General features: G+C 30.0%; 1 pseudogene; it reads left to right on the forward strand.

Moving 5' to 3' along the window:
* Positions 1-252: 252 nt before the first annotated feature.
* LOC139875020 (protein TRAUCO-like) lies at positions 253-2,970 on the forward strand (annotated as a pseudogene).
* Positions 2,971-13,442: the final 10,472 nt, after the last annotated feature.

The raw sequence follows: 13,442 nt of genomic DNA on the forward strand, positions 1-13,442 counted from the left end.
GTATAAAGTTGAGGGGTCATTGTGTAATTTGAGCAGAAGTTGAGGGACCGTTTGTAATATGAATGCAAACTCGAGACAACCAAATATAAGCCATTGGATAAGAGACAACAACAGACAACGGATGCCAATTATTTCAATTTCAAATACAACAAAAAATACCGAATTCATATACAAGCATTGTATTGATGAAGTCAATGTAGGTGGGGGGAGTGTGTAACATATATAAGCCATTGGATGTTTACAGTGAAGGACATGGAACCTGGTGACCATGTCACTATTACAAGAAAGTGTGGGGTGAGTTTTGTGTATGGTGATGGCAACATTAAAGAAGAAGAAGATGATGATGCGTTGGGTTATTACAAATCATGGAATCATATAATTGGTGATGATCTTTCACCTTTTCAATTAAAAATAGGAGGGTACTTTCTGCACCATGGGATTTTCGGGCGATCTTCATTTCATCAAACCTTAGTTAATAAAGGTAGATCTTCAATATAAATATTATTTTCATAATTTTGAGTGAAATAGTAATTGCGTCATATGAGTTATTTGTGTTGTATTCCAACATAACATTTGTCACTTCTTCTCAGAAAATAAAGCGTTTTTAGAGCATTCTCACAAAAGAAGTCCAGCAAGCTGGTTAGAGCAATCGAGGTACACTTTACTTACACCCAACCACTAACAGTTCTAGAATTGATAACATGAATAATCAATTCTTTTTGTTCTTTACAGGATGCTACACAATAACCTTGTAATAAACGACTATATATACCAAAGAGCTAATGGGTTGGTGGTATCGAGATCACCATTACAACCCTGAGGTTAAGGGTTCGAGTCCTGTTTATGATATTTCGTGGTATTTATATTCGTGTTAGTATTTGGTGGGTGTGTGAGTTTGCCTTAAAAAAAAACTTGTAATAAACGACAAAACCAAACCAGTCTTGAACTTCATAAAGTACTAAATTATGTAAAATAACTCATTTTTTCATCGCTTATTCGATTAATTTATTGATAGCTAAAGTTTTATGTAGTTGATTAATTTGGAATTCATATTTACTTCATATACAAGCAAGTTGTATACTACCTTATAAATTTAGGGTATACAAAAATGTCTGGATAGTTGTGTATTTTAACAATTTATAAGTTTAGGGTTGTTTCCTTAGAAGTTGTGTGAATTCAGTGATTTACTTTGTATCACAAAACCGACACAGTCCATTTCTTGTATGTGGTTGAATGTTTTGGTCCAAAAATATGTTGCTATATTTGTGTTGCTCTATATCTTATAACCTACTTTTATTTCCTATTAACATTCACTTAGTTTCTTTTTATTGAAACCTATCTTTTTACTTGTAGCTGCCGCAACACCAGTAACGCCAATAAATCGCGATTGAAAAGATTAGTGGTAAGAAATCAACTAACAGTAAGAAGAAAAAGAGTAAGAGTAAATCGAACAGTGTGTAGACGAAACAGCATCAACGAGAGGGAAAAAAGAGGACCAAAAGTACCACAATTGATACTGCTAAAACAAAGGATTCTGTTTTAGTTGCACCGATAAGAATGATGATTCTGCAGATAAGGCCGGAAAAGTGGAATTGAGTGAAGATAGGTTAAGTGCAGGGAGCTGTAAAGGGTATAGAATGGTTAGGGCTACTAGAGGTGTAATGGATGGAGCTTGGTATTTTGAAATTAAGGTTGCGAGTTTAGGTGATACAGGGCATACTTGACTTGCATGGTCGACTGAAAATGGGCGATTTGCAGGCGCCAGTTGGATACGATGGGAATAGTTATGGTTATAGAGATATTGATGGGAGTAAAGTGCATAAAGCTTTGAGGGAGAAATATGGGGATGAAGGATATGTTGAAGGTGATGTTATTGGGTTTTATATTAACTTACCTGATGGGAATGAGTATGCGCCGAAACAGCCACAGTTGGTTATGTATAAGGGGCAAAAGTATGCTTACGCTGCAGATGCAAAAGAAGAGCCTGCTAAAGTTGTGACAGGTTTGTGACTGTTTATCTGTTGTTAACTGTTGTCTAATTGAGCTATATGGACCTTTATGCTTATTATTATTCGGGTATATGTTGATGCCATGCTATTAATTGATTTGGTTGATGTTAGAAAACCTTTTCACGTGTTCTTGAAATTTTATATAGGTTTTTTTGTCTATTGTTGTTACAACCAAGTCTCTTGGCAATTAGCATATTAGCTTGTGCTTGTTATGATTTTATGCTTTGTTTGCCATCTGTTATTAGGTTGTAGTTTACTTGTTTTCTTGCATCATTACATGCTTCAAATTAGCAACATTTCATCATTACATGATTAACTTTTTTTGTTATCACCAAGCTTGATTGAGCTATGCGTGATACATGGGTTACAGTCTGTACTGGTATGTTCATGTATAATTATCATCTTAAATTGTGTATATCATAATTGCTTAACTGAAGTTAAAATTTTGTTAATGATAAAAAAGGTACTATTGCCAGGAGGAGAGTTTATTTATTTTTTAATCAGGAATTTTATTTATATTACATTGTTTACTTAGTGATGTGTGGGAGGAGTATAAGGTGTGACGTTATGTGAACATCTCAAATCAAACTAAGAGGGCGAAAATGGTTATATCTCGACAATGTTATTCCTCCAAATTTTGGTTAATCCGTTCTGGAATTATAGTTTCTCCAAATCTGATGTATAATTTTATTGTGCAGGAAGTGAAATATGTTTTTTTTAAAATGGGATTTGTCAAGGTTCTGCATTCAAGGATCTAAACGGTGGGCGTTACTATGCTGCTGCTTCAATGTATACTCTTCGCCATCACACTAATTGTGTTGTCAAATTCAACTCCGGCCCCGAATTTGAAGCCTTTCCGGAAGACTTTGGTGGACGCCCTATTCCAACACCAATGGTTGAAGTTCCATATCATGGCTTTGATGGAAGAGTTCAAAATGGTTTCTCCAAAGAGAAACACTAATAGTGTGTCTGACATTTTTCTGCAAACGGGGTTCATTTGACTCTTTGATTGTTGTAACTTTGTTTTTTTATTACTATAGGGTTTCCAAAATTAATAGATTTCAGAACTCACAAAACTTGTTGTATTATTGAATTTAATGTAAACATTGTTGACCTAATAGCTTTTTCTTATGGTATGATTTTACTCATAGCAGTTTGGGCAGTTCCCAATCTTTGTTTGCAATGTTTATAAGTTAGGCCCTCTTACTTTTGTCATTTGTCATTTCTCTTGACCAACTTCGACTAATTTTCTGAGTAATCCCGAGTTTTGACCGAGGTTTGACCGAATTTCCTAGTTATCCCGAGTTTTGATGCCCAGGAAGTAAAATATGTTTTTTCAAAAATGGAATTTGTCAAGGGTAACGGCTCTATTGAGTCGACAACAATCGTCGATTTATTGGCGGTTTAACTGACTCTTAAAGCCAAATTAAATTTCAGGCAGGATTTAATACCCATGGAAATTTGTTTCTACCAATTTCATGGCGTCTATTATTATTTTTATTTTAGTATTTAAAAAAAACGTTTTTCTACTTAAAGGCTGGAGGTCCTCTCGGAAGCAATCTCTTTATTCGTCGAATAAAGAGAGGGATGACTTTCTCTACTCTTGAGAGTGTTTCACTCTAAGTGGAGAAATGACTTGTCTTTATTCACGGATAAGGGAAGGATTGTCTACATCTGTGATGACCCGGATTTTTCCTGGCTACTTAATTATACTATTTACATGATTTAATAATTCCGACTTGATAAGCAATGAATTTTAATAAGTCTTGAACCTCCGAAAAGAGTTTTACACAAGCTTTTGGTCACCCTTTTATTCCGACGATTCACGAAAGCCATTACTTGTAATAATTATATATTGGTGTATATATATATATATATATATATATATATATATATATATATATATATATATATATATATATATAGGGGCACGATCCATGGATAAGCTTAAAAGGAGTACAAACGGGATAAGCAAAATAAAAAATTTTTTTTGAAATTTTTTTTACATTCATAAATCTGCATTAAAATGCACCTCTAATCAATTTTTTTCATAAAAAAAAAATTCAAAATCTTTCAAAAATCGATGATGGATGGTAAAATTAACCATTTATCGGGTTAATTTATCATTCATCTTGTTTACGATGAATGATAGAATTAATCAATGCTAAAAAAACCAGATGAATGGTTAAATTAACCATTCATCTGTTTTTTTATCATTCATCATAAACAGATGAATGGTTAAATTAACCATTCATCTGCCTTTTTTTAGCATTGATTAATTTTATCATTCATCGCGAACAAAATGAATGATAAATTAACCAGATGAATGGTTAATTTTACCATTCATCATCAATTTTTACAATTCATCATCGATGTTTACCATTCATCATCGATTTTCGAACGATTTTGTTAAAAAAAATTTTTAAAATTTTTTTGTTTTCTTCTATTTTCTTATTAAAGGATCGTTTTTTTTAAAAAAAATTTTTTGAAATTTTACTTATCCCGTTTGTACCCCATTTAGTGCTTATCCATGGATTGGTCCACTATAGATATATATATATATATATATATATATATATATATATATATATATATATATATATATATATATATATATATATATATATATATATATATAACTTGATAATATGGTAAAGAAGTATCTCATTAAGTATATTAACAATGAAGTATATACATAAAAATGAGACAACTAACTTAAGGGTTTCGAAATGATATATATATATATATATATATATATATATATATATATATATATATATATATATATATATATATATAACATTTAGCGACGTAATTACTCTTAAGTTAAAATGAATATATATGTATTGTATTAAGAAGTATTAATACATAGTTAAAAGACTTAAATACTTAAGTTAACATACTTATACTTATTAAAGATAGCAACATTCGTATTCCGATTCATTTTTATCAAATATTCTACTCGTATTTGCGCGGTATTTATACGTGTATTATACGCAGCTTCTAGAAGTATTTACTATTGGTATATACCAATAGAAATATGCATTAATGGAATAATATGTTATGCATGACTTAATACATAATATGTCATGCATGACTTAATACATTTTAACTTATCTTAGATATTTTTCACTAAAACCAAATTTATAAGCCTATAAATAAGCACCATTTCTAACTCATTTTTACACATTCATTTTCCAAATTTTACTTAAAAATTTTCACACACACTTGCAAGAACTCTCTCAAGTTTTGTTCTACTACTTCTTTCCAGCAACTTTACATTCTAAACTTGAGGTAAAAACTCTACTTCAACTCTTGTTCAATTCATATGTTTATAATTATCTATATAAGAGTTTATAAACTAGAACATAGTTTAGTTGATTCTAAACTTGTTTGAAAAACTAATCTAATCTTTCTAGCTTAACTTTAATAACACTTATTTATATGTATTATGATGTTATATTAAGTTAATATAAGAACTTATAACTTGTACATATGAAGAACACCTTGAAACTAAACATATATCGTTTAATCTCCATTCGGTAAAAAGCGGGCTGTTTTGGGTTGGGAATTAAAAACCTATTTTAGACTTTGAGTTCGAGGCTAAGACTTTGGAAATATGTTAATATATGTAATTAAGACTTCCAGTAATTTTTTCATGATTTTAGACAAGGTGGAAGTATTTTATCAAAAATCATATATCGGGTGGATGCCGGGATTCTTCCAAATCTGACCACCTGCACAAAAGGAGGGTAAAACTCTAAAAATTACTACTTGGGCTGAACTTTTAGAATTGGTTTTTTAGAGTTTTACCCTCTTTTTGTGCCGGTGGTCAGATTTGGAAGAATCCCGGCATCTACCCGATATGTGATTTTTGATAAAATACTTCCACTTTGTCTAAAATCATGAAAAAATTAATGGAAGTCTTAATTATATATATTAACATATTTTCAAAGTCTTAGCCTCGAACTCAAAGTCTAAGATAGGTTTTTAATTCCCAACCCAAAACAGCCCGCTTTTTATCGAATGGAGATTAAACGATATATGTTAAGTTTCAAGGTGTTCTTCATATGTACAAGTTATAAGTTCTTATATTAACTTAATATAACATCATAATACATATAAATAAGTGTTATTAGAGTTAAGCTAGAAAGATTAGATTTGTTTTTCAAACAAGTTTATAATCAACTAAACTATGTTCTAGTTTATAAACTTTTATATAGATAGCTATAAACATATGTATTGAAAAAGAGTTGAAGTAGAGTTTTTACCTCAAGTATAGAATGTAAAGTTGCTGGAATTAAGTAGTAGAACAAAGAATGAGAGAGTTCTTGCAAGTGTGTGTGAAAATTGTAAGTAAAATTTGAAAAATGAATGTGTAAAAATGAGTTAGAAATGGTGCTTATTTATAGGCTCATAAATTTGGTTTTTAGTGAAAAATATCTAAGATAAGTTAAAAACCATTAGGTCATGTATGACATAATACATCAATAATTGTAGATTACTATTCATATATACCAATAGTAAATACTTCTAGAAGCTGCGTATAATACGCGTATAAATACGTAATTGTAGATTTCTATTGGTATATACCAATAGTAAATACTTCTAGAAGCTTCGTATAATACGCGTATAAATACCTTATAAATACCATATGAATACCGTATAAATACGAGTAGAATTCATGAGAAAAATGAACGGAAATACAAATATAGCTATCCCTTATCTGTATTTGTATATTATTAAGTGTATTCAATACTTTTAAGGATGTATTTATACTCATAATACATTGTATGTAAATACATTTTAACATAAGTTAATTACGTCGTTTAAAAAGTAACATATATATTGTCCGAAAACTCTTTAAATTAATAGTATGAAAATGTATATATAATACCTTGTTAATATACTTAATGAGATATTTAATTATCATATTTTCAAGTTATATGATAAATTAATAGTAACATATATATATATATATATATATATATATATATATATATATATATATATATATATATATATATATATATATATATATATATATATATATATATATATATAAAATTAATTCAAGTTATGACGTTCGTGAATTGTAGGAATAAAAGGGTGACCAAAAGCTTGTGTAAATCTCTTTCCGGAGGTTCAAGACTTATTAAAATTCATTGCTTATCAAGTCGGAATTATTAAATCATGTAAATAGTATAATCAAGTAGTCGGAAAAATCCGGGTCATCACAGTACCTACCCGTTAAAGAAATTTTGTCTCGAAATTTGGTTTAGGGAAATTTGATAACTAAAACCAGAATATTCTCGTATCAAGGAATATGATATAACTTGAATTTTCATCATGAATTCAATTGTTCATAAGATCATCATCAAGGGAATATAATAGATAAATGGAGTATTTTGAATACCTTGAATGAGCCGAGTCCCGTTTATAATAAGTATGAGTAATAAATATAGAGTTTTTCATCTTGGTGAAAATATGGATAGAATAATTCGATTACGCGAAGAGTATGAATGAAGCTATCGTAAAAGATGGAATTGAGAAAATAAGTTTCGTCTTAACTTTTGACGTAGTCACAGTTGATTTCTGGATTTCAAGAAATGTAAAGAAAATCTTCGAAATTTATATAAGATTTGATTCTTCGGGATTTAAGGAAATCTGGATCCTCTTTAATTAAATGCGGTAATCTGCCTCGATTGCTCTGTCTGATATTACCCCTATAAATTGACCTCTTCCGTCTCAATATTTTCACCATCCCTACTTTCTTCCTCAATTCATACATTCAAAAGATTGTGAAAATGCTCAATCCAGTTCTGGTTCTTGACCTAATATTGACGGTCGCCACAATCATCCTTCTTTTCCAGCTCCCCCCGGAGGAATTTGTTTACTTCTATTATGCTATAGGGATTGTTGTATTTATCATTCTCCCGTGTCTTTATATTGCTATACGCATTGATAAACACGGTTTGTAATTTCTGTTTTGTTATCGGGCTTTATATTTTCCTTTATATTTCGGAGCTCCCTGCTTTTGTTCTCTCTTCTCGACTTTAAGTAAAGTGATCAAGATGTCTCGATTGTAGGTACTAAATTTCTAATGAACATAACTAATGTTTTAAGCAGAAATGAATTGTAATAGCACGATTTAATTTGGTAAATACCGGTATCACAGAAAAGATAGAACTATCAAGAAAATATGTTCTTGATATGTTTAGAGGTTAAATAGAATGAAAGAATCGTGTAACATGGCACATGATGATCATTACGTTCCATTAGAAACTCAGCATGACTTACTGTAATGTAACCACGTTGATCAGGTGTAGTGACCCGAACTTTTCCATGTTTATATATATTAATTGAGATTGATATTTACATGATTAAATGTTTCCAACATGTTAAGCAATCAAACTTTTTAAGACTTGATTAATTGAAATATGTTTCATATAGACAATTGATCACCCAAGTTGACTGGTGATTCACGAACGTTAAAACTTGTAAAAACTATATGATGACATATATATGGATATATATATATAGTTAACATGATACTATGATAAGTAAACATATCATTAAGTATATTAACAATGAACTACATATGTAAAAACAAGACTACTAACTTAATGATTTTTAAACGAGACATATATGTAACGATTATCGTTGTAAAGACATTTAATGTATATATATCATATTAAGAGATATTCATACATGATAATATCATGATAATATAATAATTTAAAATCTCATTTGATATTATAAACATTGGGTTAACAACATTTAACAAGATCGTTAACCTAAAGGTTTCAAAACAACACTTACATGTAACGACTAACGATGACTTAACGACTCAGTTAAAATGTATATACATGTAGTGTTTTAATATGTATTTATACACTTTTGAAAGACTTCAATACACTTATCAAAATACTTCTACTTAACAAAAATGCTTACAATTACATCCTCGTTCAGTTTCATCAACAATTCTACTCGCATGCACCCGTATTCGTACTCGTACAATACACAGCTTTTAGATGTATGTACTATTGGTATATACACTCCAATGATCAGCTCTTAGCAGCCCATGTGAGTCACCTAACACATGTAGGAACCATCATTTGGCAACTAGCATGAAATATCTCATAAAATTACAAAAATATGAGTAATCATTCATGACTTATTTACATGAAAACAAAATTACATATCCTTTATATCTAATCCATACACCAACGACCAAAAACACCTACAAACACTTTCATTATTCAATTTTCTTCATGTAATTGATCTCTCTCAAGTTCTATCTTCAAGTTCTAAGTGTTCTTCATAAATTCCAAAAGTTCTAGTTACATAAAATCAAGAATACTTTCAAGTTTGCTAGCTCACTTCCAATCTTGTAAGGTGATCATCCAACCTCAAGAAATCTTTGTTTCTTACAGAAAGTTATCATTCTAATACAAGGTAATAATCATATTCAAACTTTGGTTCAATTTCTATAACTATAACAATCTTATTTCAAGTAATGATCTTACTTGAACTTGTTTTCGTGTCATGATTCTGCTTCAAGAACTTCGAGCCATCCAAGGATCCATTGAAGCTAGATCCATTTTTTTCTTTTCCAGTAGGTTTATCCAAGGAAATTAAGGTAGTAATGATGTTCATAACATCATTCGATTCATATATATAAAGCTATCTTATTCGAAGGTTTAAACTTGTAATCACTAGAACATAGTTTAGTTAATTCTAAACTTGTTCGCAAACAAAAGTTAATCCTTCTAACTTGACTTTTAAAATTAACTAAACACATGTTCTATATCTATATGATATGCTAACTTAATGATTTAAAACCTGGAAACACGAAAAAACACCGTAAAACCGGATTTACGCCGTCGTAGTAACACCGCGGGCTGTTTTGGGTTAGTTAATTAAAAACTATGATAAACTTTGATTTAAAAGTTGTTATTCTGAGAAAATGATTTTTATTATGAACATGAAACTATATCCAAAAATTATGGTTAAACTCAAAGTGGAAGTATGTTTTCTAAAATGGTCATCTAGACGTCGTTCTTTCGACTGAAATGACTACCTTTACAAAAACGACTTGTAACTTATTTTTCTGACTATAAACCTGTACTTTTTCTGTTTAGATTCATAAAATAGAGTTCAATATGAAACCATAGCAATTTGATTCACTCAAAACGGATTTAAAATGAAGAAGTTATGGGTAAAACAAGATTGGATAATTTTTCTCATTTTAGCTACGTGAAAATTGGTAACAAATCTATTCCAACCATAACTTAATCAACTTGTATTGTATATTATGTAATCTTGAGATACCATAGACACGTATACAATGTTTCGACCTATCATGTCGACACATCTATATATATTTCGGAACAACCATAGACACTCTATATGTGAATGTTGGAGTTAGCTATACAGGGTTGAGGTTGATTCCAAAATATATATAGTTTGAGTTGTGATCAATACTGAGATACGTATACACTGGGTCGTGGATTGATTCAAGATAATATTTATCGATTTATTTCTGTACATCTAACTGTGGACAACTAGTTGTAGGTTACTAACGAGGACAGCTGACTTAATAAACTTAAAACATCAAAATATATTAAAAGTGTTGTAAATATATTTTGAACATACTTTGATATATATGTATATATTGTTATAGGTTCGTGAATCAACCAGTGGCCAAGTCTTACTTCCCGACGAAGTAAAAATCTGTGAAAGTGAGTTATAGTCCCACTTTTAAAATCTAATATTTTTGGGATGAGAATACATGCAGGTTTTATAAATGATTTACAAAATAGACACAAGTACGTGAAACTACATTCTATGGTTGAATTATCGAAATCGAATATGCCCCTTTTTATTAAGTCTGGTAATCTAAGAATTAGGGAACAGACACCCTAATTGACGCGAATCCTAAAGATAGATCTATTGGGCCTAACAAACCCCATCCAAAGTACCGGATGCTTTAGTACTTCGAAATTTATATCATATCCGAAGGGTGTCCCGGAATGATGGGGATATTCTTATATATGCATCTTGTTATTGTCGGTTACCAGGTGTTCACCATATGAATGATTTTTATCTCTATGTATGGGATGTGTATTGAAATATGAAATCTTGTGGTCTATTATTATGATTTGATATATATAGGTTAAACCTATAACTCACCAACATTTTTGTTGACGTTTTAAGCATGTTTATTCTCAGGTGATTATTAAGAGCTTCCGCTGTCGCATACTTAAATAAGGACGAGATTTGGAGTCCATGCTTGTATGATATTGTGTAAAAACTGCATTCAAGAAACTTATTTTGTTATAACATATTTGTATTGTAAACCATTATGTAATGGTCGTGTGTAAACAGGATATTTTAGATTATCATTATTTGATAATCTACGTAAAGCTTTTTAAACCTTTATTGATGAAATAAAGGTTATGGTTTGTTTTAAAATGAATGCAGTCTTTGAAAAATGTCTCATATAGAGGTCAAAACCTCGCAACGAAATCAATTAATATGGAACGTTTTTAATCAATAAGAACGGGACATTTCATCAGGCGTCATTATATTATACTAACTCATGCTTCAATCCCCAACACTACCTAAAAAACATTCATAATTTAAACTCGTAGCTTATAGAAATTTAGAAAATAAAACAGTTTTCTTTATGATGTAACACAGATAGCACGAAGAGATACGTGATTTCGGACAAGAATAGTTATGAAGATATCTTCAGAAATATCGAAGATATTTATAATGAAGATATGATGATATTTTAAAATTTTCCGCAAGGATTTAAAATAAGTAAGGAACAAGGTATTCGTGGAAGATTTCATCAAATACTAGAACATCTGGATTACAGGTTTATTTCTTGTGATATGTCCACAGTCTCTTTCATGGTTTGCTCAATCCGTTTTTCAGTACAAAATTTTTCTCTTTTTCTGAGCCTTTCTCGACACACTATTCTTTATCGTCAAACTTTTGATTGTTAAGGTCATTTACAGTTTTTGCTACTTCATCAGCTTTTCAAAACTCCTAGAATTGATTCACGGACTGGGGTGTTTTTCAGAAATTCAAAATTGAAGTATATAAGTTCAGGAGATAGATGTTATATGCATATATATAACTGTTGATGTAGAAACGTTGTGAATTTCGAAATAATGATTGATGCTTCCCGGTATATGGTATGAAAATTATCGTTACAAGACGTTGATGACTACATGATAGGATTTCAATAAATATTGATAGTGATTTTTCAGAGAGACTTACGCCAAAGAGTAATGAAGCTGCTGATATGTTTACTATTAATATGGTGGAATATAAAAGGTTCCCCGGTAATAAAAGCAAAAAGGCAAATGTATATATCAAGATTATAATAGGGCTAATCCGAACGAGAAGTCGAAGTTGACTTGTTGGAAGTATGATAAAACTGAATACTTTGAAAAAGGATTGTAAGGTTATTTTTCATAATAACAATGTCAAAAGATATAGCACAGATACGTGTTAGGCTGTTATTTAGTTACGAGAGTTTTCCAGGTGTATGAATATATGTGTAAATCTTTTTCGTAGATAACGTGTGGTTGGTTCATCCTCTTGATTGTTCATCAGTTGAAGTGTTTTCAAGAATCATGAAGTGTTTGAACGCATGTTGTAATCGTCAATATACACATGATGTTCAAGATGAAATCATTTAGGATTTTGAATGAAATGAATATATTTCTGGGTTTTATGAATAAGAGTGACGTTCTATTACAGTTTTGAATTCAATGTATGGTTTTGAAAGATGTAAGGATCTAAGAGTGATGTTATCTGTTATATCTTGACTTGAATTCTGATCTGTTAAAATCAGAATATGTAATTGAATTTGGATGAGAATGGTTGTTCTGATTTCTATGGAAGAATATATATCATTGTGGAAGTAGTGAGTATAGATAATGATTATTGAATAATTGAAGAGTATACAGTGTAACATATTAATTGTGAACTTAAATATTTCTCGGGTATTACTTACCCGTGAAAAAAATTCACAAATAATATTTTGTACAAGAAAATTTTTATTACAGCCTTTATGAAAATATATGTATGTATATCTTCTTCAGATGTGATACAGATTTAATGAGTTCATATTAAACTCATTTGATTATTGGCTGGAACTAAAAATGAATAATCTCTAAAACTATAACGACCCTCATTTTTCCATTCTATATTTTTCCAATATTAAATGCCCAAACAATATAAATAAAACTTAATGATTAAACTTTAATCAACAATTGTTAAGTATTAAGAGTTAGAAAACATATTAATTAATTTTGTGCAATAATTGACAAGTTAATAAAAGATGAAAATAATAAACTGTTAGTCGACACTCATTGCTAATTAAAATTTATGCATTTATGTAATATTATAACT

Source organism: Rutidosis leptorrhynchoides, chromosome 11 (genome assembly GCF_046630445.1).
Source record: "Rutidosis leptorrhynchoides isolate AG116_Rl617_1_P2 chromosome 11, CSIRO_AGI_Rlap_v1, whole genome shotgun sequence".
Lineage (NCBI taxonomy): Eukaryota > Viridiplantae > Streptophyta > Magnoliopsida > Asterales > Asteraceae > Rutidosis > Rutidosis leptorrhynchoides.